We start from the raw sequence: 27,686 nt of genomic DNA, 5'->3' as shown, positions 1-27,686 counted from the left end.
CCCTTGTGCTTTTTGGGTACCAGAAAGTAGGAGGAATAGCAACCACAACCTATTTCTGGAACAGAAACCCTCTCTGTGCCTCCCTTGGCTAAGAAAGATGTAACTTCCTCACGGAGAAGGGGGAAGTGATTCTACGTCATCCAGTTGTAGGATAGTGGCATGGATGGAAGGGTAGACTTGAAGGGGAAGGAGTAGCCACTACAGACTATCTGCAAAACCCACCTGTCTGATTTGACAGGCTGCTAGTGGAGCAGGCGATGGTGGACCCTGTCTCTAACTGGCCGCTGGTGGGGGAAGTCAAACTAGGAAGGCTTAGAGGCTGCTGAAGAGGGTAAGGCGGCAGACTGGCCAGACAACTGTCTCCCTGATCCACTAGGCCTGTGGATCCCATGCCGTCGGCCACGCAGAGGCAGGGCAGTGTGCGTGGCACGGTGGCTGGCCAGAGATGGATGCTGTTGGAGGCCCCTTCCGCAGCCACAAAAGGGGCAAAAGACAGACTGGGGGGTAAAAGGGGCCGACACAAGGCCCATGGACCTACCCGTAGCTTGAGAATCCTTGAAGCGCTTGAGCGCAGAGTCTGCTTTGACTCTGAAGAGACAGGTGCCATCAAAGGGCATGTTCAACAAAGTAACTTGGACATCACCTGAAAAGTCAGATGTCCTTAGCCAAGCATAGTCCCCAGGGCCACTGTTGATGAAATCGCTCTGCCTAGCAAGTCGGTCGTGTCCAGTCTGCAACAGATGGTGAAGTTTGCTGTGTTTCTCCCATTGGTAACAGCCTGAGAGAGTACAGCTTGGCCTCTTCCAGGACCTGTGGCAGCAATTGCACAACCGTATCCCATAGCACTTGGGAATAACAGCCCAAAAAGCATACAGTGTTCACTGACAACAGTGCTAGGCTGGTAGAAGAAAAAATATTCTTCCAAAGTGTATCCAGCCTTTTAGATTCACAATCTGGGGGTGTGGAAGGGAACACGCCCTGGGAAGTGGAGGCTTGGATAACCATGCTCTCAGGGGTGGGGTGTTGCGTCAGAAAACCTGAGTCCCCTGGAATGGGGCAATGGTGTGGGCTATTGTCCTGCTTACAAGAGCCCCTGTGCTGGGTTTGGGCCAGGTACCCCGTAAGACATCCATGAGGGTGTCAATAAAAGGGAGCCTGGGTTCTGAGGAGGAACCTCCATGTTGAAGCAGGTCTGTCAAGAGGTTATTCCTGATGCCCACCGAAGACAACTCAAGGTCCAGGACCTCAGGTGCTCTCTTCACCACCAAAAAACAGGAAGCTCCCACCTTCATATCCACATTAGAAGGAGACAGCATGCTAGTATCTATAGAGGTAACCAGTCAGCTGGCTTCACCCAAATCTGTACGACAGTACATAGTGTCTTGGAGCTGGCATTCTAAAGGGTCCAGCAACCCCTCCCATTCCTCACCATAACCTAGCCCATTAGGAAGAGGCTCAGGGTTTGACATAGGAGGCAAGGATCCTGCCGGTGTCGGATTCGTACAATGCCTATTCAGCACTGTGTCCAAGTCAGGGATAAGAATGTGGATGGCGCCGTCTGTGGGTGATGCCGGAAGTGCCGGCGTCGGGACAGTCGGAGGGGTACGACCGGCATCTGTCCGGATCGAGGACTGCATCTATGGGGCCAATGCCAAAGCTGCCACTGTGGAACCCAAAGAGGCCCCTTTTAACCCCATGGGGCCTGAAGGCACTCCGGTGGTGTCAGGTTGCCCAAAGATGAGGTGCATGGCCTCATAAAACTCTTTTACTGGGCAGGGGTCACTCTGGCTCCTGGAAAATCAGGGAGGAGTGGAGTCAGCCCAGGCACAGTCTCTGCAAAATGAGGCCTGGAACATCGACGCTCCCTCGTCTCATCAGCTGATGGACGAGGAGAAGTCGAAGAACACTCAGATTTTTTCTTTTCCCCGACTTACCCATTGCCTCAGGGACTTGGAGTGGGACTACGATGATGGAGGACTCAGCAACTGATCCTGGGACCTTCCCCTCGAACGAGATCTTGACTTGCAAAGAGTTGAGCATTGAGCCACCCTAAGTTTCAGGGACCACTCCCTCAAAGCCTTCGGATGTATCGCCCGACACTGGGAGCACGACTTCGGGTTCTGGTCATGCTCCAGGCACCAAAGATACATGAGGTGTGGCTCGATTATGGACTTTGCCTGATGACAGGAACGAAGGCCTTGAACCCGGTCTTCCTTGATGACATCCTTGACGCACCAGGAGTTGAAAACTCAAAAAAATCTCCGACAAAAAGTCAAAACAGGCGAGCCAAAAATAACTGAGGGGTAGCTCTCTTCAGATCAGAGCTGGCTGGTGTGGACAGAAAAGGACTGACTTTAGCATGCTGGGGTGGTGCCTATATAGAAACCGCAAAGGCATACCTGGCATGGACGACCCCAGTGATGGACATGGAGCCGATCGACACCAACTAACAGCACGCAGATGTACTGCTCAAGAAAAATCACCGGGTCCAGTATGATGCCTGGGGGAAATTCGAAGGTAAGGAATCTGCAACTAGAGGTCTCTATCAGAATATCTTTTTTAAGGTCATAATATTGTTTTTTAAATGGGTGGTGTATAAAACAAAGCTTAATGTAGTTGTATTCAATATTATTTATTGATTTTAATAGATTAGGTATTACATTAATTTGAGGTATTAATATTAGTGGAAGTATTTTAATTTTTGTAAGTATAGTATGTAATTTTTCATGTGTAATATTTTTTTTTACATTTAGTTAGTAATCTATAATTTAGTTGTGGGCTGCTGGGTTTGTAGGAGAATAGGATGGGAAGATATTTAAATTATAAATTAAAACTTTCCATATTTTCCATTAATTTATGATAATTAAATATTTAATTGGTGATTATGTAAATTAACTATTTGTCAAAGGATTATCCACCATTTCATTCATCATATCCACCCCACTCTCTTAGACCGTTCTCCGCCTGATCATCTGTTCTCACACTTTTTGATTGCAATTCCTTGGCTATGGCCCACAACAAAATATCTGTGGTCCATTCTGGGGCAGTGTGCCCTCTATCAGATAACCAGTGTATGGCTACATTGTGTTTCACAAGGAGAACACAGAGTTTTGCAAATTTGTGTAATATTGTCCCCTGTTTGGGTTTGTGTACTATGCCCAACAGGCAGTGCGGGACTGGTGTTTCAATACAAACAGATTACCTGTTTGAGTCGCATCACCACCTCCTCTAAGTGTCCCGTTAGTGCTCAACATGTCCAAGTCAAGAGGAATATGGCGTCCTGCTCCATACATTTTGGGCAGCCCGAGGGCCTATTGGAGTATATTCTGTGTAACTTATTGGGTGTCATATAAGTCTGGTGAAGGAAGTGAAAATGTGTCAGTGTAACTGCTTTACCAGCCACTTCTTTTTTACCTGGGCACAAGCTTGCGTCCATTCCTTATCTGTTAAGGGAGTCTGCAGGTCTCTATCCAAGGCTTGTCAGCATGGACGGCCTATTACCTTTATATACACAAGGCCCTATTCCTCTTCCCTTTCCACCCCTCTAGAAGAACTTCCAATGCCAGTGAGGTCTGTGGTGTATCAGAGAAGCCAGTCCAAATCTCCCTAGCTCTGCGTGCCAGCTTAGCAAATTGTAGAAACTGCCCTGAAATGACCCCAAAGTTTATTCTAGCCTCCTCAAATGACAAGAATTCCTCTCTGGGGTAGAGGTCACCCATAGACAGCCTCCCTCCCTCCAGGCTCCCATAACCTCCCCTATTTGGTGGAACGGTTGCAGACAATCTATCAGCAGGGACCAGCTAAAGGATGGAAGCCGCAATACCTGTCTAACTGCTCCCATATTACAGCTATGTTTAACCACTTTTGAAGCACCTGCTGGATGCTCCATGCTCCGCACCAAGCAAACATGTAGTGTGCCCACCTCAAGGGTTACCTCCCAATTTAGTTTGTTAGCATACCATTTGGTGGCATGCTGGAGATGTGAGGCTATTTAATCAAGTTCCAGACCTAGTAGGCTCTGTCCACCCTGTTCCCTCTCCAGTTTCAACAATCCCAACTCAACCTCTTACTGACCCTGACTAGGGAAACCAAAAGGCCACCTAGCTCTCGAAAGGTTGCTCCTGGTACCTTGTACAACGCATTTTGTAGTGCACAGGGGCATCCGGCAACAGGACCAATTTTGCAACTGCCACTCTACCCAATACTGAAAACAGGAGTGTGTTCCAAAAGCCTATTGAGGCCCTTAGCCGTGGTAAGACCCTCCCAACTCTAAACTGATAGTGTAAGGTGGCAGTGTCGGCCACCCAAATATCAAATTCCAGAATGTTCTTCATTCTCACTGGATTCTGACTTCTGGCAGATCAGTATGAGATCCATCAACTAGACTCTCATAGGGGTAGAACACTGCCTTCTGTGTATTTACCTAGACAACTGATACTAGCTGTAGGAAAATGGCTCCCAGTTGCAGTTACCCCCCACTTTTTGCCTGATATTGATGCTGACTTGACTGAGAAGTGTGCTGGGACCCTGCTAACCAGGTCCCAGCACCAGTGTTCTTTCAGTAAAAATGTACCATTGTTTCCACAATTGGCACACCCCTGGCACACAGATAAGTCCCTTGTAAAAGGTACCAGTGGTACCAAGGGCCCTGTGACCAGGGACGGTCCCTAAGGGCTGGAGCATATGTTGTGCCACCCTAAAGGACCCCTCACCTAACACATGCACACTGCCATTGTAGACTGTGTGTGTTGGTGGGGAGAAAAAGACAAAGTCGACATGGCAGCCCCCTCAGGGTGCCATGCCCACAAAATACTGCCTGTGGCATAGGTAAGTCACCCTTCTAGCAGGCCTTACAGCCCTAAGGCAGGGTGCACTATACCACAGGTGAGGGCATAGCTGCATGAGCAATATGCCCCTACAGTGTCTAAGTCTATTCTTAGACATTGTAAATACAGTGTGGCCATATTAAGTTTATGGTCTGGGAGTTTGTCAAAATGAACTCCACAGCTCCATAATGGCTACAAAGAATACTGGAAAGTTTGGTATCAAACTTCTCAGAATAATAAACCCACACTGATGCCAGTGTTGTATTTATTAAAAAATGCACACAGAGGGCATATTAGAGATCCTTCAGTGCAGGACTGACTGGTCTGTGCCAGCCTGCTGCTGAGAGACAAGTTTTTAACCCCGTGGGGTGAGAGCCTTTGTGCTCTCTAAGGACAGAAACAAAAGCCTGCTCTGGGTGGAAGTGCTTCACACCTCCCCCCTGCAAGAACTGTAACACCTAGCAGTGAGCCTCAAAGGCTCAGGCTTCGTGTTACAATGCCCCAGGGCACTTCAGCTAGTGGAACTGCCCGCCCCCTGGACACAGCCCCCAATTTTGGTGGCAAGTCCAGAGGAGATAGTGAGAAAAACAAGGAGGAGTCACCCACCAGTCAGGACAGCCCCTAAGGTGTCCTGAGCTGAGGTGACCCCTGCCTCTAGAAATCCTCCATCTTGATTTTGGAGGATTCCCCCAATAGGAATAGGGATGTGCCCCCCTCCCTCCAGGGAGCCACCCTCAAGGACAGTAGCCATTGGCTACTGCCCCACAGACCTAAACACACCCCTAAATTGAGTATTTAGGGGCGACCCTGAACCCAGGAAATCAGATTCCTGCAACCTGAAGAAAGAAGAAGAACTGCTGACCTAAAAGCCTGCAGAGAAGGAGGAAGACAACAACTGATTTGGCCCCGGCCCTACCGGCCTGTCTCCAACTTCGAAAACCTGCTCCAGCAACGCATCCGACAGGGACCAGCGACCCCTGAAGCCTCAGAGGACTACCCTGGATGACAGGACCAAGAAACTCCTGTGTACAGCAGCCCTGTTCAAAACCAGCTACTTCTTTGCAACAAAGAAGCAACTTCCAAGGACTTCAAGTTTCCCGCAGGAAGAGTGAGACTCTACACTCTGCACCCGATGCCCCCGGCTCGACCTGCAGAAAACCAACACCTCAGGGAGGACTCACCGGCGACTGCGAGCCCTTGAGTAACCAGAGACGGCCCCTCTGAGCCCCCACAGCGATGCCTGCAGAGAGAATCCAGAGGCTCACCCTGACCCCGACTACCTGTAACAAGGGACCTGACGCCTGGAACCAACACTGCACCCGCAGCCCCCAGGACCTGAAGGAACCGAACTTCAACGCAGGAGTGATCCCCAGGCGACCTTCTGCCTTGCCCAGGTGGTGGCTGTCCCGAGAAGCCCCCGTGCCTGCACCGCTAGAGTGACCCCCGGGTCCCTCCATTAAAACCTATACAAAACCCAACACCTGCTCTGCACACTGCACCCGGCCATCCCTGTGCTGAGGGTGTGTTTTGTATGCCTACTTGTGTCCCCCCCAGTGCTCTACAAACCCCCCCCTGGTCTGCCCCCGAGGACGCAGGTACTTACCTGCTGGCAGACTGGAACTGGAGCACCCCTGTTTCCATAGGCGCCTATGTGTTTTGGGCACCTCTCTGACCTCTGCACCTGACAGGCCCTGAGCTGCTGGTGTGGTAACTTTGGGGTTGCCTTGAACCCCCAACGGTGGGCTGCCTATGCCCCAGGACTGAGACTTGTAAGTGTTTTACTTACCTCCTAATCTAACCTTTACTTACCTCCACCAGGAACTGTTGATTTTTGCATTGTGTCCACTTTGAAAATAGCTTATTGCCATTTTTACAAAGACTGTACAAGATTGTGTTTTCATTCAAAGTTCCTAAAGTGTCTAAGTGAAGTACCTTACATTTAAAGTATTAACTGTAAATCTTGAACCTGTGGTTCTTAAAATAAACTGAGAAAATATATTTTTCAATATAAAAATCTATTGGCCTGGAGTAAGTCTGAGTGTGTGTTCCTCATTTATTGCCTGTGTGTGTACAACAAATGCTTAAGACTACCCTCTGATAAGCTTACTGCTCGACCACACTACCACAAAATAGAGCATTAGAATTATCTACTTTTGCCACTATCTTACCTCTAAGGGGAACCCTTGGACTCCGTGCATGCTATTTCTTACTTTTAAATAGTATATACAGAGCCAACTTCCTACACCAGCATAAAGGAGTCTAATTCCTGTAAGAGGACAGTGACAGACTACCCAGGGATAAAACAAGATGTTGTCATTCATGGTGACTGTGTGTAGCATGTTCCCTACCCTCATAACCCAAAGGCTCCATTATTAAGGCAAAGAGTATGGGAGACAGGGGGTAACCCTGCCTCATGTCTCTCTATACAGGGCAAGGACCCTCACGATCGGGCCGTCATAAAGAAGTCAAATCCATTTCAAAACATTTGGACCAATCCCCATTTTTCAAGACCTCAAACAAGTAATTGAGGGAGTCAAAGGCCTTCTCAATATCGAAAACCACAAGGGCACCTCCTAAGGATGAGTCCTTGTGGTATGCAGGACATGGCACAAGCGCCAAATGTTCATCACGGTTTTGCGACCTGGCATAAATCTATATTGGTCCTCGTGTACGAGGGTCTCCACCTTAGGCAGGAGTCTGGAAGCTAACACCATGGAGACCATTTTTGTGTCTACATTCAACTTGGATAGAGGCCTATCTGAGGCCAGTTCCCTGGGGTCTTAATCAGGTTTGGGCACCATGAATATTATGACCTCCCTTCAAGGTGATTAGTACGGTTATCGCTCTGTAGGCCTCTAGACACACATCTGGAAGTCTATCTGCTAGTAGCACAGCATAAGTATGATACAATTCCAGTGGGTACCCATTTCCTCCCGGTCACCTTCCACATTGCTAAGCCATGTATGTTAGCACTTTCTTCTGTGTAATTCCCACCTCTAGCCCCCGTTCTATCCTCCTGTGCTATTGCTAGAATAGGAAGTAGTTCCAGAAAAGTCTCTATCCGGGTATCACCTCTCATCTAAGGTTTCTTATACAGCTGGTTTACGAAGTCAGCTAGTACTGTAATTGTGCTGGTCTGTGTCACCACCCTCGTCCCATCGAGCCCATTCAGGTAAAATATCAAGGGGGAGGGGTCTCCTTCTTTAGAAGTCATGCTAAGAGTCGCCCTGATTTGTCCCTTTCAGTATTCAACTTCTTTTGGTATTCTAAGAGTGTGTGCTTCGCAAGTGTATCCAAGAGGATCACTATTTCATGGTCAAGTTCTAATAGGGTCTCTATTTGGTTCTGGTCTGTGCCTTCTCAGATCTGTAACTCTGCCTACTGGGCCTCACGGTGTGACAATTCTCGGGTTACATGTCTTCGGATACCATATGTCTTAGAGAGACATTCCCCCCCTAACCACTGCCTTCAATGACTACCATTCTGTCGCCTTTAAGCCTAAGGACCGCCAATTATGCCAAAGGTAAGTTTCCAGAGTTATTTTAATATCCGAGTGAACCAGAACATGTCCTTAAGGGTTTCTGGATTTGGTCTCAAGGACAGTGATTCTTCCCCTTGTCCACTGTCTGTGTCACTCGTAATGGACAATGGTCTGGGAGGAACCTCTTCAGGAATTTGGCATTTTGTATTCTGACACTGAAGTCCTGTGTCACTGTGTCAGAAAGCCTACTAGATGCCATGCAATAAAAAAATAAACAAAATAGTGGGGTGATGGCTACTAACCAGTATGGGCATGGTTATGCCCCCACCCCAACTGAAGAGGGTAACAGTCTTTCAGCTCTCCCCAGCACACTAAAAGATCTTATCCCAACGGCAAACTAGAGGACATTTGAATATTTTGGGTTTTGATTTTACATTTGGGCAATGAGCTTGGTTAACTCTCAGCTTAAAAACGCTTTTCTTTTTTTTTTTTCAAACTACCCTTTTGGAACCTCTTTGGTTCACCCTCAATTTCAACATGTTTTTGGCTCTTCCCTGTCACAGGCACTTGGCCCTCCTACACAAGTGAAGTATCTTTTTTAACAGGAGGCTGAGGTGGTAGGAAAGTTGTGCCGGTGTGGCGATCCCACACAGAAATGTGGAGAAAATTTGATTTTTTTTAATGCTAAATCTGAAGTTTGCTGAGGATTCTGGGTAAGAAACCACTGGGGGAGCCAGGCAAGTCACACCTCCCTGGACTCCTTCGGGTGTCTAGTTTTCAGAAATGTCTGGGTTTGATAGGTTTCTCTAGATGGCTGCTAAGCCCAGGACCAAAAACACAGGTGCCCCCCCTGCAAAAACAGGTAGTTTTGTTATTGATAATTTTGATGTGTCCACATAGTGTTTTGGGGCATTTCCTATTGCAGGCACTAGGCCTACCCACACAAGTAAGGTATCATTTTTTATCGGGAGATGAGGGGGAATGCTGGGTAGAAGGAAGTTTGCGGCTCCCCTCAGATTCCAGAACTTTGCAGCACCGAAAATTTAGGAAAAAATATTGTTTCTTTTGCTGAAGTTTGAGGTTTGGAAAGGATTCGGGTGACAGAACCTGGTGAGAGCCCCACAAGTCATCCCATTCTGAATTCCCCTAGGTGTCTAGTTTTAAATAATGTATAGGTTTGCTAGGTTTCCCTAGGTGCCGGCTGAGCCAGAGGCCAAAATCCACAGCTAAGCACTTTGTAAAAAACAGGTCAGTTTTCTTTGGGAAAATGTGATGTTTCCACATTGTGTTTTGCGGCATCTCCTGTTGCAGGCACTAGGCCTACCCACACAAGTGAGGTACCATTTTTATCGGGAGACTTGGGGGAATGCTGGGTGGAATGAAGTTTGCGATTCCAAAACTTTCCATCACCGAAATGTGAGGAAAAAATGTTTTTATTTAGGTTTGCAAAAGATTCTGGGTATCAGAACCTGGTGAGAGCCCCACAAGTCACCTCATCCTGGATTCCCTTAGATGTCTAGTTTTAAAAAATGCACAGGTTTAGTAGGCTTCCTAGGTGCCGGCTGAGCTAGAGCCCAAAATCCACAGCAAGGCACTTTCCAAAACACAAGTCGGATCTCAAAGTAAAAATTTGATATGTCCATGTTGCATTTCCTGTTGTGGGCACTAGGCCTACCCACACAAGTGAGGTACCATTTTTATCGTAAGACTTAGGGGAACACAGAATAGAAGAACAAGTGTTATTGCCCCTTGTCTTTCTCTACATTTCTTCCATCCAAATGTAAGACAGTGTGTAAAAAAGAAGTCTATTTGAGAAATGCCCTGTAATTCACATGCTAGTATGGGGACCCCCGGAATTCAGAGATGTGCAAATAACCACTGATTCTCAACACCTTATCTCCTGCTCATTTTGGAAATACAAAGGTTTCCTTGATACCTATTTTCACTCTTTATATTTCATCAAATGAACTGCTGTATACCCGGTATACAATGAAAACCCTTTACAAGGTGCAGCTCATTTATAGGCTCTGTGTACCTAGGGTTCTTGATGAACCGACAAACCCAATGTATGCCTGCAACCAGAAGCGTCCAGCAGACGTAACAGTATATTGCTTTCAAAAATCTGCCATAGCTGGAAAAAGTTACAGAAGAAAACATAGACAGAAATGTCTTTTTTTCCAACTCAATTTCAATATTTTTTTATTTTAGCTGTTACTTTCTGTAGGAAAACTTGAGGATCTACACAAATAACCCCTTGCTGGATTCAGGATGTTGTCTACTTTTCAGAAATGTTTAACTGTCCGGGATCCATCATTGGTTTCATACCCATTTCTGTCACTAACTGGAAAGAGGCTGAAAGCACAAAAAAAAGTAAAAATGGGGTATGTCCCAGTAAAATGTGATTCAAGTCTGCCTGTTAATGAAAGCTGGTGATTTTAGCACCGCAATCCACTTCAGGGAAAAAAAACACATGCTTTCTTCTGCAACACGTTTTCCCATTTTTGTGAAAACAAACGACATTTTAGCTATGTTGTGGCTAATTTCTTGGTCTACTCTAGGGGAACCCACAACCTCTGGGTACCTTTAGAATCCCTAGGATGTTGGGGGAAAAAAAGGACGCAAATTCGGTGTGGATATCTTATGTGGACAAAAAGTTATGAGGGCCTAAGCGGGAACTGCCCCAAATAGCCAAAAAAAGGCTCAGCACACGAGAGGAAAAGGCCTGGCAGAGAAGGGGTTAACCAGAATCACAAAATGTTTGGCTCTGTAAGAAATGCAAGACAGTCTCTTCAGACCATTTGTGTAAAAAATGCTGCGTTTAAGACGAGTGTGCGAGCAGATTATGGTAGGAGGTTGCCCTGGATGGCAAATCCTCCTCTACAAAAACTTTACTTTACACTTCATTACACTTATATATTGAGGCAATCAGGGATTCACACACAAGCTGAAAAGGCTACTGCTAGAATGCATTCCCTATATCCATTGTCTATGCTTAAATAATAGTAAATCTATTGATACCAAAATCATTAAGCATGACTATAGTGCTGAAAGAAGCCAACACTAATCTAATAAAGGCACTGTCAGGAGATGATATGTGGAAGGGAAATCCCACATGGAGTAAGTCAGCCGAGGTCTGAAGGGCTTGCACAGGCTCCATCCCGCAGGACTCTATTATAATGCTCACCATGAAACAGAATGACAGGCCGCAATAAGGCAGCCCCCCGTGGGAGTACAGCCAATGTACAGTTTTAGACAGGTTGAAAAAAGTGTGTGCTATGAAGTAAGAACAAAAATGCCATTTCTTTGCAATCTAACCACAAGATAGGTGTGTAGTATTGGATTCAAAACTGTGTGTGAATATAATTATTTCAGAAAGAGTGGTGTATACAACTATTCCAAAAATTGTCTAATAAACTTAGGATGTATTTATATCCTAATCTTCATCAGGGCCTTCGATGACTTTGAAATTAAATGCACCTTGAAGTTAATTAATTTCCTAATTGCTCTTTAATTGTGTTTGGATGTTTCTTTTTCCATTTCGATGACTGGAGTTTTCACGTCTGACCAGTCGAATCTGTCTAAAAAAAGGGGTCACAAATGTATTAAACAATATCGAAGTTTGATTCATTACACCAGACACCGAACATTAATTCGCAGTGTTAAGTAGAAGAGCAATACAGGCATCTGCATGGCAACCTATCTTGTGGGCGGGTAATAGAACGCCCCATATAATCAACGGTGGATGTGTGCAGAATAGCTGTGCTGCTTTTTTTCGTGTAATTACAATGTCTAAAACGTTTACATTTAACTCAGAATTTCTCCGAGCCATCCATGCGCTGTAGACAGCACAAGATCTGTGTCAGGCGCGCTACGCCAATTGGGCTGGGGTGGCTTTAACCACCCCCCTCCATCAGCTGCTGTGCCTTAGCTGGGGTTGCAGGCTGGTTTACTTAGCAAAGCCCCTGACTGCTCCCTCACACTTAACAAAAATGTTTACAGATACATGAGTTTTGTTTGCACAAATAATTTAATGTTCCAGTTAGTACGGCGTCACTTCCTTCCTTAATGACCTGAAATGGAGCTTTCACCGGTGACCCGGGGCCTTGACTCAACATCCCAGCCTTACCTGTGGCAGTGATGGGCCGCCAACGCATAGATACGCTAAGAGGTGCATAAATTAAAATTCCAGCGCCCGCTGGAAGACCTGGCCAAAAGCATGCCCATCTGCGTCTGTCTACGGCCGGACAAGGCTGGGCTAACCCCATTGGGTCCCTCTTTTGGGAGCCATTTTAAAGGTATTGTGTATTTGGTGTTTCATTCGTATTATTCCTGGGCCCACTCGACGCATTAATAATGGGTAAAAGAAAGCTCCCCTCTGTAAAAGCTGGTGATACTAAATTAGATGGTTTTATAAGGAAATAGAGAGAGCTGAATGACGTCTTTCTGCCACTGCTGTCCTAGCCTCTAATGCTCAATTACCTTCTACGCTAACTGCCCCACCAGTAGCCCACAACAAGCCATTATGGATCCCTTGTCTCGGCCCGTTGAGCCTGTTTACGATCAAAGGCCAACTCACAGCCAACCTCTAGTGTCACCTCAAGACAGAGCCTCAGATGGCGGTCCCCCAACTAAAAGGAAAAGACACAAAGAGGGCCCCACGGCTCTATTGGACTCTGATGATGCTAACAACCATGCCCATGGTAATTTTTCTTTTTCTGAGTCGTTGACCGTTTTCAAAGAAAATCTACTTGGTAAGGTTAGAAGGCAATGCTTTAACTGCTCTCTCCAATCACAAAGAGAATGGCAGATATTGAGGAACTTTTGCTCAGTATTAGGCCAATTAGGCCTGGTGCTATGGAGGTCCACCCATCCCAGTTATTACGTCTCGGGCCAAGCGCAGCTGGATCCTTCTACTCATAATGTTGGATTTGGGCCTATTATAGATGTGTCAGCCACGCCTGGAGATACTACTGTACCATTAGGCATCCCGCACATTTCTAAAGTAAATCCTGTTGATGGTACCCAAATGTTATTACCGACAATGCCCACAGCCAGTATACAATCGGTCCAACTACCTCAGATAGCCAACCAGCTGATCTTACCATCATTAAACTATCCTAGGAGTGGACCTTATAGGGACTGTTAGTGATCATGTGACTATTAACTTGCCTCTGGCCTATTGCCCTTATGTGGCTATTTTGGTTAATGTTCCACCTCTGACCCCTGGTATCAGTGAATCTCCAGATGCGCTGAAGAACAAAGTTGTCCACTGGCTTAGTGTGAAATCTATTTTTCCAGCTAATAAAGCCAATCAAATCCTGATGGTTAGAAGAGTAGAATGGATTGGTCAGCTAAGGAAGAATTTTACTGGGGATTGTATTATTATTAACTTTAAGCATCCTAGCTCTGCCGGGGAAACCTTAGCACGGTCAATGGCAATTACTTCACCTGCAAGGGGCACAGCGCTGCTCCCACTGGGCTTTTTATATCGTCACTTACAAACTAATGGATTGTCATCCAATCACAAGATAGCTAACCAACAGTGCTCAATGTGCGATTCTCTGTAAACCTCGCCTCTAGCTACATCTCATAGGTTCCAGGTTTTGGGTTTGCTGCAAGATAATGACTGACTTGTGCATAGTAGTATCCTTTCCCCTTACTGTGGTGGGGAGAGAAATGGGGAGACTGATGAATTCTGCTGCAGTTTTTCCGAACCTCAAATTGCTATCCATCAATGGTCTTGGGGACTTCGTGACTGAGAATAGTGGGGTGTCTGATAGTACTAGGGAAGATTATGGCAGTCACAATGTATCGCCACTTGTCGAACCCCTCAGGAGTATTTGCTACATGGAATGTATTTGGGTTACAGAATAAGTTAGGATCACCTGATTGGCTCCATATCATTGCTGATATTGATGTTATCTGCCTACAGGAAACGTGGTGGTTGAATCCAACCTATGTGGAGGGTTATTCCTCACACTTTTTGGGGGCTGTACGATCCCAAGTGGGGTGGCCGAAAGGAGGGCTTCAGGTTTTAATGTTAAGAAGCTCACTACTGCAGGTCCCCATGTCATGTTTCTCTGATTAGTATCAAAAGGGGGCCCAGATGTTGTGTTGGTCAACTTCTATGATAATGTATTTGACACCTCATGTAGTAAAGAGGTCCAAGCCCTGGATCTGTGCCTGGAAACCTTTCTATGCCCTAGCCGCTCAAATTTTGTGTTTTTTTGGGATGGAGATTTTAATATACAGCAGTGTTCCCTTACGGCGAGCACAATATGTGTCTCCTCTAGTCTGGATGAGGATGGTATTAAGCATTTTTGCCATAACGATTATGGGAATGCTTTGAATACGGTAATGCATACATACAATCATCCTACGGTGGACTGTAATCCGGCCCTAATGGAGAGCAGATCCCATCTTTTGTTGGTAGCAGTGTCAATTCTGTTATCGATCATATCCTGATATCCTCTTTTGGTCGTGATTTGGTCGGCAGCCCTATTATCATCCCGACTTTATCAAGTGACCATAACCTTATTATGCTACCTCTTTTGGTTTGGGAATAATCTTTTTGAGTTCTCTGCTACATCTGTAAGTATTGCTCTAGCCAGGCCCAATGGCGTAAGGATTAAATGGTTAGGAATAGAACCCAACAGTATTTTACGGGAAATAATGACCAAAAATTTGGTAGAGGTTAATTACTGCTTGGGGGAGGTGGCAGAACATGGAAAACTGTTGTCTAGCTATAATCAGATTACACACTGCATGAACTCCCTGTTGACGAGGGCCCCTAGATCAACTAAAGTTAGAAATTGCAGGAGGTTTGACCACTCATGTACCCAGTCCTCCCAGCTCCTGAAAACAGCCTTACATAGTTCCCCCAGGGAACCTGTGGCTATTAGATCACTACACAAATCTTATAAGCAGGTTTTAGCAGTTAGGAAGAAGTTCCTACAGGATGAGGCTTGGGATAAACAGGCTGCCGAAACAAAGCATACCAAGTTATTATGGGATATAGTTAATGCTCCTTTTTTAAAAAAAAAGATGTATTCCCAGAACTCAATTATTTTGTCCCTTGTGAAGCTTGGGTGACCCATTTTTCAGATTTTTTTAACAGCATCAGGAGGCTTGTAGTCTAACTGCGAGTGTGGGTCTCCCACACCAAAATCCTACCCCTCTGAATATCACTATTGATGAGGTCCTCTCCGCTTTACAGGTCAGTGCAACTGGTAGGGATCTTTGCCTAGATGGTGTCCCAGTAGATGCCTTTATAGGGGCCAAGGATTTTTGGGGCCCTATTTTGACTAGGGTTTTTTAATGCAGCAGCTGAATATAAGATTCTCCCATTCTGGCTTGTTTCAATAATTATACCAATTTTCAAAAAGGGCAATAAATCAGACCCTAATGTTTCCGGCCTATTTCTCTCCTGGACTCTGTTAAACTGATGAGAAGGATCCTTTTAATGAGGCTTGAGGAGTGGGTGTAAGATAACTCTGTCCTAGCAGACGCACAGTTTGGATTTAGGAAGGGTCTTAGAACAGTCAAACAATGTCTGCATTTGGATCTGTTAATAGGAAAATATTCTAGAGCCAAGTCAGGATCCCTATATCTTTGCTTTGTCGATTTAAGCAGTGCATTCGACCTGGTTAATGATTCTATTCTTTGGTCAACTTTGACCTTTCTTTGTGCGCCGAGGGAGATCATTTATTTTCTTGCACGCCTCTATAAAAACTTAAATTCCCAAGTGTGGTTTGGCCCCGAGGGTGAATGTTCACCAACTTTCAGAGTTGGGAGAGGTATCAGACAAGGCTGCATACTATTTAAATTAATGTTTTCACTTTTTATCAACACAGTGGATTAAACTTTGCAGGCCTTGTCGGTTGATGCTCCCAGCATCTCCGGCCGCCCTATTCCAGTGCTGTTATATGCCGGTGACGTTGTGCTGCTAGCTAGGACACTAATGGGCCTACAGAAGTTGATAAATCCATTTGGAGAGTTTATGGCATCCAAAAAAATGGTGATTAACACCTCCAAGACCTACTGAATAATATGTGGAATTAAGCCTGAAAAGTGCAGATCCTTCTTTATTGGTGAATCCCCAATCTCTGGAGTTAACTCTTTTTGTTACTTGGTCGTTTTATTTACAAGTAATGGAACGTGGGGACAGTAGGTGTTAAATGCTAAATCAAAGATGAGCAGGTGCTGTCATAGGGTTTTTAGGTTTGCAAATAAATTGAGTACCCGCCCCGTTAAGGAGATGGTCGAGATTTACAAGGCCAGCGGAGTGATTGCCGCTGCATCTGGGGCTGGTCTATGGGGCTATTCCCCAAGTAGCTCCCTCAAAGTTGAGGAAAACACATTTTTGAAACACCTTTTATGTTTACCTACCTCAGTGACATCCCTGATTGTCCATCAGGAAGTCAGTATGTCGTATATAGAGAACCTGCTCTTATTAAAACCCCTGCTACTATGGCTCTCCATATGGTCGAAAGAGTAAACATGTTTTACGAAAATGATTATACTAGATTGCCTAACCTTGGTCAATGTTTTTCTCATTCCTTGACTTTTATACCTGAATTTAATTTTTAGTTCTCTTTTTAATATGGATGTATGGCGAGATCCACTTAAAGTTTTATCTCTAAGAGGCAAGTCAAGGAAACCTTTTTTAAAGGCGCATATGATTGCAGAATGAGAAAAGAGATGAACAAGCCGCCTTTTATATATGTCCTGTTTCTCTATGGACGGCTGTCAGTACTATTTAACTTGTGTTGATAACATCCAACATTGTTAAATCCTTTCTAGACTAAGATTGGGCATGGATCACCATCTAGCTGCAGTCCCTAAAATAAAGAGCTGTTTCTCAGAAATGATGCCCTGTCCCTGTCATGGGTCGTCAAAACAAAGCACTTTGCACTTTATGCTCTTGTGTGATCTCTATAAGAACATTAGGTGTTTTTACCTTAAACCCATTTTTCTTGCCCATAATATTAGAGATCATAAAAAAAAATATCTGTTTGCTCTTGGTGACCATTTCTTGTGCTTTAATATTGTTTTTTTTATATTGAAGGCCGTGCACCAAAGGAAGGGTATTATGTCTTAGGTGTTGATCTAAAGGGGTGAATTTCCCTCCTTATGCATTGTCGGGATATTTTGATCAAGTGTACATTTTCCCCTTTTTTTTACATTGTACATATTGCATTTACTTTTATGGCTGCTCTTAAATTTGCTGAATAAAGTTTTGAAATGACCTGACCTGACCTGCAATGATGCATTCTAAGTGTCAGGGATTAGATGTGGAGGATTCTGATTCACTAAAAACACACACACACATAAGCAGCAGGAGTGTTATGCGGCACTCCATCTACGGCAAAAGACAGAGTGCTAGCCACATCAGCATGTAATTACATGACCGAGAAAGCAATGTGGCAATAACTATCTAAGAATGAGTTTATCATCACAAGAAAGGGTGAATTAAAGTATGTATGAAATTAGAACTTGAGTTATGGTGTACCTCCTATTGCTCCAAGGCATTTGAGAACAAGCATTGTTACTGCAATTTATTTAATTTTAAAATTAAGGAAAGAAATGTATTGGGACATCTGGTTAAATACATATGTTGTTTAAGTTTGCTTAACGGTTCATATAGCATTTCTGCCTTTTCTAAATGCTGGAAACAGCAGGTGCTACTCAGGCGCCCAACGCCCGTTGGGTTAAAAGGGCTTCAGAAACAGCCGCCTCCGTCTGCCCGCCCCCACCCCCCCAAATCCACATCCCTCCTCCTTGTGTCTTAGCCCAGGCATCATTCTTTACCCGATAAGTGCTGGGCTGCACTCGAGATCCCTCTAAATGACAACGTATTTTACAGGATATCCATCAGCTCGCGTGCTTGAAGAAAACTTCCTCTCTCAGGTAAATACATAACAAAATATAACACACCTACCTGAAATGGAAAATGACTTAAGTTAAAATAAATGATGGGACATGCATTATTTTATGAAAGCTCTGTCGGTTAAGATGATGATTGCAGATGTCTGTGTGTGCAACCAAAAGTCGCAGAACTGAATCCTGGATGTACACAGTCATCTGAAATGATTACCTTATTCATAAAATAATGCATTTCCCACCACGTACTAGAGCTGAAAATGTATTTTCCAATTAATGTGTGTGTGTTATATTTTGTTATGTATTTACATGAAAGAGGAAGGGTTTTTAAGCACACCAGTTGAGAATAGTGTACATGCACCTTTATAGTGCTATTAGGCCTTAGCCTTTGACTGAAAGAACTGTGAATATGCAAGAAATTATTAAACAATTATATTACACACAGTAGAAAGATGCTACAAACTGCAGACATTTTGTGTTTAAGATAAAACAAGTGTGTTAAATATCTATATAAATATATACATACACACACACAATCATATTGCACCTAGTGCAAGCCTCCTTTGATAAGCTTCTATTAGAACAAACTTCAGAGCTTAGCTGATAATACCCTCATATTACCTCTCAAACATAATACAGCTTAGTCACCACGAAGACTCAAATGATTCTATCAATTGAAGTCATGAATTGGTTCTCAAACAGCCTTTAAGTCTGCTGATTAACCAATAGCACATACACTTCTGCCAGGTGTCAGGCACCGCGGCAAGGATGTTCTTCTTCTGCTGTCTGGCTCTCCCTCAGCTCCACAGCACAGGAGAGACCTGCACTTCCCTTTCAACCAGAGGCGCACGAAGGTCTGCATTATCCATTCTGGAGCAGACGTTTTTTTAAAGAAACAATGGGAACTGTTATTGTAAAATGTTAAAAGCTTTGGAATATTTCCACTAGATACCACACAATCCAACCACTGAGATTATTCAAAAGACATTTACAGGTAAAGGAGGCCTTGTTTGTTCTTCATTGCTTCTTGGGCCTCAAAGAGATGTGCTCTCTCTGCCTAATCAGCCCACTTGCAAGGTGCATATAAATCACGTAGCCCCCAATTTGGGAACTATACAGCAAGGAATTCCAGTGTGGAATTCCTTTCCACACAATTATAAGTGGCCCAGTATTCCTACACCTGAATTTACTGGGTATGGGAACAACTAACTCAATTTTACCAGCTCGAAAATGCAGCAGGTAAACCCAGTATGGGAGAAGGGTGCATTATACTCAGGACCCCTTCCATGACCTCTGCTTAAACCTCAGACAAGGCAGGAGGGGATCATTGCATGCTCCCTCCTGCCAGCCAACATTCACCACTCCTTTCTTCACTCTCCTCAACCGTCCCACTACTTCAGAGGAAGTTGTATATGTGTGTCTCAAACCCCGTGGAAAAGAGAATCCAGTGTGACGTCCTGCTAAGTCCAGGTCCGCGCAGGAACTCCCCATTCCGTGGGGTTTATGTTGTAACTGTACAGTGCTGGTGGGTTCCTGCAGAGTACTGTTATTGGTGGTGCGGAGTTTGCCCCATCCAAGTACTGTGCAACTTGTAATGGCTATGGTGGGCTACTTAAAGTGCCTGCATGTAGATAAACAAGGAGGAAAAGCCCAGTTATCACATCCCACAACATCTACAAATACATAGGAGGGGTACTTCACCACAACTGAATTTCAACAAAAGACAGAGCATGTAAGATTCTATTAGAAAGTAATAGAGAGATTATATTTCATTGTCATCTGTGTACTTCTTTCTCTGGGGCTGTTGCTGGAGCCTTGGTCTTATTCTCCAGCCTGAGCTCTCACCTCAGTCTCTAGAGCTGGTTTTAGAGCCTGGATTTCATACAGTAATCTTGATCCTCAGCCCCATACACCAACCCTGAGTCTTCAACTCTGTCTCTACAGTGGAGGGTAGCTCTGACCCTTTACCTCTATTTCTAGAGCTGGTCCATATTATAGTCCTGAACTCTCATCTCAGTCTACAGCTGGCTTTTAAGCCTGAACATTATGTTTCAATCATGAGCTTTCACCCTTTCCCGCAGTGGTGAGAGTTTAGCTTCTAAAACTTCTATTTCACCAGTGAACTCTCATCTGTACCTCTAGATCTAGTTTTACAGCCAGAGTCCTTCCTCTGCCTCATAAAGCCCTGTTTTATCACCTCTTCTGACAGAGCTGATATTAGAGTGCTGGGCTTTGTATTCCAGAACTATCTCTCCCTTCTGCCCCTTGAGTGTGTATTGTAGTGGGCTGCATATATCAGCCCTGAGTGCACACCTTCCAGGAAGAGAGTTGATGTTAGAGCCTGGCTTCCATATTTCAGCCCGGAGTTCTCACGTCTGGCTCTAGAACTGGTATTAGATTCTGGTTCCATATCCCAGCCCTGAGCTCTTACATCTCTGCCTCTAGAGGTGGTATTACATCCTGGCTCCATACTTCAGCCCTCAGCTCTGACTGGAGGTGGCCAAGCCACTAAAAGCCGAGTCAGACGCTTGGCTCTGACTCACCTTGAGCTTCTTCTTGTAACCTCAAGCCTAAAACAAGTGGAGCCTTCGTGTGACTTCTGCCTAACACCCAGGTGCTAAACACATGCTCCGAGAATGAAAGACAAAACTGTAAAAGACAAGGAACAAGTACCCTGGTCTTCCACTGGGGCAGGTAAGTCACTGTCTAAGGGAAAAAAAACCATTATAGAGATTATGGTTATTCATCTCTACAGAATTTGGGGAAAATGTGCAAACAATTTTGAATTGTATAATGCACACTGGCCTTGCAGGATTTAAAAACAACACTGATAATTCAGTGGATTTGACACTTTATGCACCGGGGATTCAGAACAGAAGTAAAAGCATGTTTTTTGTTATTATAGCATAGGCTATTAGGAGGCACTGTTTCTGTTAGGGTGACCTCTAAAGAACAGTACCCATAAGCCAAACATCCTATGTATTCTGGTGCTTAAAGGAATACTTGTATGCTGTGCATGCTAGCACACTGTTTGTTGCAAAGTTATTTCAAGGCAACTACCTTTTTGACAATTCTTTAGGCCTGGTGGCTTCATGCATGGATGTAGCTTAGTCATCTCATGTTAGAGCTAGCAGCAACTACTTTATTTTGATTTAAAATAGCACAGATTCATGACAGAGTAATTATCAGGCACTGAAATTGCCAACTGATTGGCATTCATATATTCAAACTTAAGAGGAACAAAAGATACATTAAGAATCAAACTCAAGACTGAGCAGTCAAGCATAACAAAATCATGCTTAGCCATGGCATGGCATGGCATGATAAGCCAGCAATCGCAATATTCTCAGACATGTACTTGTGTGTAGCCTCAAGCTACCATATGTTGCAATGTCCCAATGAGCAGACTGAAAAACATGCTTTGGTCCACCATCAAACAGAAATGTCTTTCTGAAAACGTAATTAAAACAGTTAATGAGCTCTTTATCATTTCACAGAAAGAATTGTGGGAGAGTTTTCAAAAACGGTCAGTCTTCATGACTTTGCAAAAACTGGTTTTAAAATGCTTTTTTTTACTGAAATCTATAGAAGCTGCTTTTTAGTTGTTAAATCACTCTCATTCTCTTTTTTTAAAGAGCTCTGTCACTAGACTACAAACACAGTCAAAGTTCACAAACATTTTTGTTGTACTCATATCTGGTTTGACCAATATGTCTAAAATGCAGTTTATCACTCTAGTTGATTGCATAGGTTCTAAGGATAGCTCTGCCCCATTGTTGGAAGTGGTAGTGGCATCTCTTTTGATTGACCTGCTAGATATGAACACACCCCTCCCCAAAGGAAAAAATGTTTTGGGTAGTAGTGCCACTGGCCTGTATCATGATGGGCTTTTCTGTTGCAGTGCAGAGCAGAGAGCGTGTCTTATGAATTGATTTCACCCTCTATTTCCTATTTATTTTTAGTTAGTGCTTTATTTTCAAATAGTACAGCTCAAAAGCAGCGGACAAGGTTTGCCTCATTATGTTTCTGAGCTGTGTTGTAGCAAATAAAGCACGAACTCAGAGAAACAGTGGGTTCAATGAATACACTTTACACCTTGCAGGAGCATAAAACAGGAGCTCGGCTCTAGGTCGGTAATGCCCATCATGGTGCGGCCTCAGCTCGGAAACAAAGACACACAACCATTGCTCACTTTTTTCGAGCTATGCCGTCTGAAACCAGTGCAGTAGCTCAGATAGATTATGAGTTAAATATGTGTGCTTTAGACAGTGCAATTGCATTAAAACAGGTGTATGTATAGCTGTGCCCTGCGCGAGCGCACACGTTCACAATGCGGCCTTTATTTCCCATTACCATAAGAATGTTCCCACACCAGTACAATATGCTGGGCAACTTTCCAGGGTAAGCAACTGTCAGTAAGCACAGGCAGCAAACAGGATAGTTTGCCAGAGAGAATTGTGGGAAAACCCAAAACTGTACACAAACCTTACCGCAATACAAACCAGGTGAACGTTCCCAAGTTCTTTCGCTGGTGTAAGCAGGAGAAAGCAGAGACTAAAATGAACTGGTGAAAGCAAACTTGCCTGCACCAGAAAGTCTGGGGCTCCAATGTGGAACTATTTTTATCTCACCTCCTCAATCCCACAGATGGCGGATTTGATAGAAAACTGTCACTTACATGGGCAACGCTTATATCGTCTCCATTTCCTATCTATACGAACCCTGCCTGTACGTACGCCCACACCTCCTGTAGCTAGGAAAGATGGTCAGATTCATTTTGAGATTTTCAAGTTGCCAGCTTCGGCAAAAATCTTTATCTGGCCTTGCATTTCAGATTGCATATTCTGAGCACTTCACTTGCTGTATTTAGTCCTCTACTTATGTCATTACTAAAACTGCACCGATGATGAGAAAACGCAGAAAGGTTCAAAGGGAATGAAGCTTTTTGCTGCTGGCAGGATATATTTGGCTCTCACTTAGGACATCATGTATAATGTGGGCTAATGGAACTAGGGACGCAAGTTCATTTTCCAGCCGTAACCGAATATGACGTGAGCACTCATGGTGCTCGCTCGTGTTTAGAAAACTGTTTTGCCACCAGCTCTATCTTTGTTGTCAGGATTAAAAAACAAGTTATAACTGATTTAAAATGGTGCAAAATCGTTGTCTTTGCTATCAACCCATTGTACTGCAAAGGGCTGACCTGGTCAAAGAAATTCCAACAGGGTAAAGTTCAATTGTGTATGATCTTGGAACATCAAGGGGGTTATTACAACTTTGGAGGAGGTGTTAATCCGTCCCAAAAGTGACGGTAAAGTGACGGATATACCACCAGCCGTATTACGAGTCCATTATATCCTATGGAACTCATAATATGGCTGGTGGTATATCCGTCACTTTACCGTCACTTTTGGGACGGATTAACACCTCCTCCAAAGTTGTAATAACCCCGCAAGTCTTTCCTGAAATGCATGCTGTTGAATGCATTGCACAGTAAAGTACTATGGGCCCGAATGTCCGGCCTTTCAGTTTGATCTGACTAAAGAACAAGTTGCATACGTTCCGTTAACGCCTTGTCTGTTAAAGACTAAATTTAGCTGCAGATTCCTTACCATTTAATTTCCCAGGCGTCAGTCTGGATCCAAAAGATTTTCGTGAGCAGTGCCCCACACACCGTTAGTTGGGGTGAAACTGCTCCACATGCGTAGTCGGTGCCGAAATGACATTGCGGTACCTACATAGGTGCCAACGCTGACGTCAGTTACTTTTCAAGACTTTCAATGCCTGAAGCGCAGTGCCATGAAGCACACTGACCACTAGTGTGAACAACTGGGGCCATGAAAAGGGTCAGCCCTGTCCCTGAAATCCGTTTGCAGAGTGGCGAGAATAAGTGGATAGGTAATGAATCTGCAGCAAGATATAGGGCCTCATTCTGACCCTGGCGGACGGCGGAGGCCGTCCGCCAGGGTACCGCCGCTGAATGACCGCACCGCGGTCAAAAGACCGCGGCGGCCATTCAGACATTTCCTCTGGGCCGGCGGGCGCTCTCCAAAAGAGCGCCCGCCGGCCCAGAGGAAATGCCCCTGCAACGAGGACGCCGGCTCAGAATTGAGCCGGCGTAGTTGCAGGGGTGCGACGGGTGCAGTTGCACCCGTCGCTTATTTCAGTGTCTGCTTAGCAGACACTGAAATACTTTTCGGGGCCCTCTTACGGGGGCCCCTGCGGCATGGGCACGGCATTGGCATGGGCACGGCAGGGGCCCCCAGGGGCCCCGCGGCACCCCCTACCACCATCCTGTTCCTGGCGGGCGAACCACCAGGAACAGGATGGCGGTAGGGGGTGTCAGAATCCCCCATGGCGGCGCAGCAAGCTGCGCCGCCATGGGGGATTCTAAGGGCAGCGGTAAACCGGCGGGAGACCGCCGGTTTGCCTCTTCTGACCGCGGCCGAACCGCTGCGGTCAGAATGCCCTGCGGGGCACCGCCGGCCTGTCGGCGGTGCTCCCGCCGACCCTGGCCCCGGCGGTCTTAGACCGCCGGGGTCAGAATGACCCCCATAGTCTCTACCAGATAAGGGTATATGGAAGGTAAGTAACTTGTACATCTGATAGAAACCTTTAGCTGCAGATTCCTTACCTGCAAATAGATACCGAAGCAGTACCTCCCAGGAGGTGGGTCTGAGGACCTATTTCAAACAAGGATATTCTGCAGGACCGAACGGGCAAAGTGCTCATCCCCATGGACCTGAATATCCAGACAGTAGTGTGCCCACATTGCTGACAGGCAGATGTCCAGGACCGGAACTGTGTGTGATAATGCAGTGGTCACAGCTTTAACTCCAGTGGAGTGAGCTTGCAAGCCTTCAGGAGGTTGCTTCTTGGCCAATGCATAGCATATTTAAATGCAGAGCAAGACCCACTTACAGATGGTCTGCTTTTACACCGCTCAACCTTTCTTTGCAACAAAATACCTCACGAAAAGTTGGTTGCCAACCAGAACTCTTTTGCTCGATCAAGGTAGAACGACAGTGCTTTTTTTGGCCAGGTAAAGTCACTTCTCTTCTTTAGAGGGATGTGGAAGAGTGTAAAAAGTAGGCAGTGTGATTGATCGGCCTCATGAAATGGGATGACAACTCTCGGCAGAAAGGAGGCCTTTGTGCAAAGCAGGCGGCTTAGATGGTAAGGCTTGCAGCTCACTTACTCTACAGGCAGATGTAACTGCCACAAGAAAGGCTTTTTTGAAAGTCAGAAGCCTGAAGGGACAATATTGGAGAGTCTCGAAGGGAGCACAGATTAAGAATGTTAAGACCAGATTGAGTTCCCATAGACGGCGGATAAATGGCAGAGGGAAAAGATGAACAAAACTCTTTCGGAACCTATATACAAAAGGGGACTTGAAAAAGGAGGGTTAGTCAGGCAGCCGTAAGAAGGCAGAAAGAGATGATAGAGAGCCCTTAAGAGTTCCCAGAGCAGAGCCCTACTGGGGAAACAAAAGAATAGAGTAAGACTTCTGAAAAAGGGGGAGAAAGAGTGTAGGAAAGTGCCCCATGGTCACCCCCACATTTGGCTCACTGGTACTGAGGTTTTTTTTTTTTTTACTGAGGTGCACTTGGTCACTGCCAAACAGATCCCCAGTGCCAGTGCTCTTTCCCTAAAACAAGGTGAAATGTGTACAATAGGCACAACACTCCTGTACCTCTGTAAGTCCTTAGTAAATGGTACCTCTGGCACCTAGGGCCTGGGTACTGGAGATGGTCCCTAAGAGCTGCAGCTGCATTGTGCCACCCTCAGGGACCCCTCCTAAAACAAGTTACACACAGCTACCATTTCAGACTGCGTGTCCTGGTGCTAACCAGGCAAAAACACAACACATTGTGTGCCATGCCCCACTCACTGCATTTAAATATATGTATGTCACCCCAACAGCAGGCCCTAGAGACTTAAGGCAGGGTGCATCATATTTGATGTGAGAACATATCTACATGAGTTAAGGTGCCCTGTGATGTCTAGTTAAATTACTGAATATTGCAAATGAACCAGGAAGACATCTTAAGGTATACTGGACACTCAATCATTACGAGTTCCCCAGCTACATAATGGTTTCATTGAACCCTATGGTGTTTGGTATCAAACACCTCTTCTTAATAAATCCAGGCTGATGCCAGGTCTTAGATTTATTATGACGTGCACCCAGAGGGCACCTTAGAGGTGCCCCCTGAAACCTACCAGGCCCTTAGTGTGCTGGCTGACTAGCATCGACCAGCCTGTCACCACACACATTTCTGAACCCCTGCAGGTGAGAGCCCACGCTCTGAGGCCAGAAATAATGCCTGCTCCGGGAGAAGGTGTAATCACCTACTCCAGCAGGATGGCTAGAGATTTTGCATACCAAAGCCTGGGACTTCAAATACCCTGCCATCTTTGGTATGCAACCCCCGGCTTTTCCTAGACCTGGTAGTTGCCTCCTTCTGCCCTGAGGCCCACTTAGCACCAGGACAGGCAGGACAATTAGTTTCGCAGTAGCCGTGTTCCACCTTTGGGCTACCACACCCCTATGGTGGGTTATCCGAAGTGGACACTCGAGGAAATGTTCCACCAGCTTGATTTTGGTAGAACTAGGAATTCTGGGACAGGGTTATGACCACTGCCCACAGAAATCCTATTGGCTACTACTCTACACTCCCCTAAATGCCCCTAAATTGAGTATTTAGATGCCCCCTGACACAAAAAGAACAGATTTGTCTGACCCAAGAAGAAGAGGACAAAGAAGAGCCGAAGAAGCGAGAACTGTGGAAGACTGGTGGACTTCCGGCACAAAACTCAGACTGCCTACCTGCTTCTGTCCCAACAATCATGACATTCAGACTCGTCCTGCAGCTGTGGGGACTCCAAAAGCCTCTTAAGTTTTCCAGCACTTCACCAGTCCATCAGCATCTCCCTTGGAGTGGAGGAGCTACTTCCCTGCTTCCTACAGGCACCAACTGCAAAGTCCGGTCCACTGCTCTGCTGACCACCGGGTCCACGGACACAGAATTCGCCCAGGAAGAGGTCACCATGCTCAAAGAGGCCAGTCCCATCTCCCCACCAAGTGAGAAGACACCAAGATCAACTGGTCTGCACTAATACCTGGGGTACTGGACCCCTTCCAGGGGCCAAGGCTTGTTGAAGTCCAAACCAGATGACAACGCTGCATCCCAAGGCCAGCCATCGAGAGATGTCAGCATTGTCGAGGAAATCAACCAGAGGAGTCCAGCTGCCTTGTTTTTCCCCTATTCTTTCAGGTTCACCAAAGAACAGTGAGTGCCTTGATGCAGGAGTACCATCAACAAAGACTCGCTGCACCAGAGCTCCACAGCCTGGGTCCACGACATCCAACAGTGTTCCCTTGCTCCCAGGATCCCAACTGAACGAGCCCCCTGTTGGGAGCTCCCGGACTTCATCCCAAGTCCCCCCTTTCAGTCTCTTTCTAGGTGGGCCCCCCTCGTTGCCAACCGTATGGT

At 45.5% G+C, this 27,686-nt stretch overlaps 1 protein-coding gene across 3 annotated transcripts in view; it reads right to left on the bottom strand.

Moving 5' to 3' along the window:
* The window catches only part of MSH3 (mutS homolog 3), a 1,766,808-nt gene that overhangs the window by 134,477 nt on the left and 1,604,645 nt on the right, over positions 1-27,686 (bottom strand). The window lies entirely within an intron of this gene.

This window comes from Pleurodeles waltl, chromosome 1_1, assembly GCF_031143425.1.
Source record: "Pleurodeles waltl isolate 20211129_DDA chromosome 1_1, aPleWal1.hap1.20221129, whole genome shotgun sequence".
Classification (NCBI taxonomy): Eukaryota; Metazoa; Chordata; class Amphibia; order Caudata; family Salamandridae; genus Pleurodeles; species Pleurodeles waltl.
The sequence above is the reverse complement of the archived record's forward strand: the minus strand, read 5'-3'. Positions and strand labels throughout refer to the sequence as shown.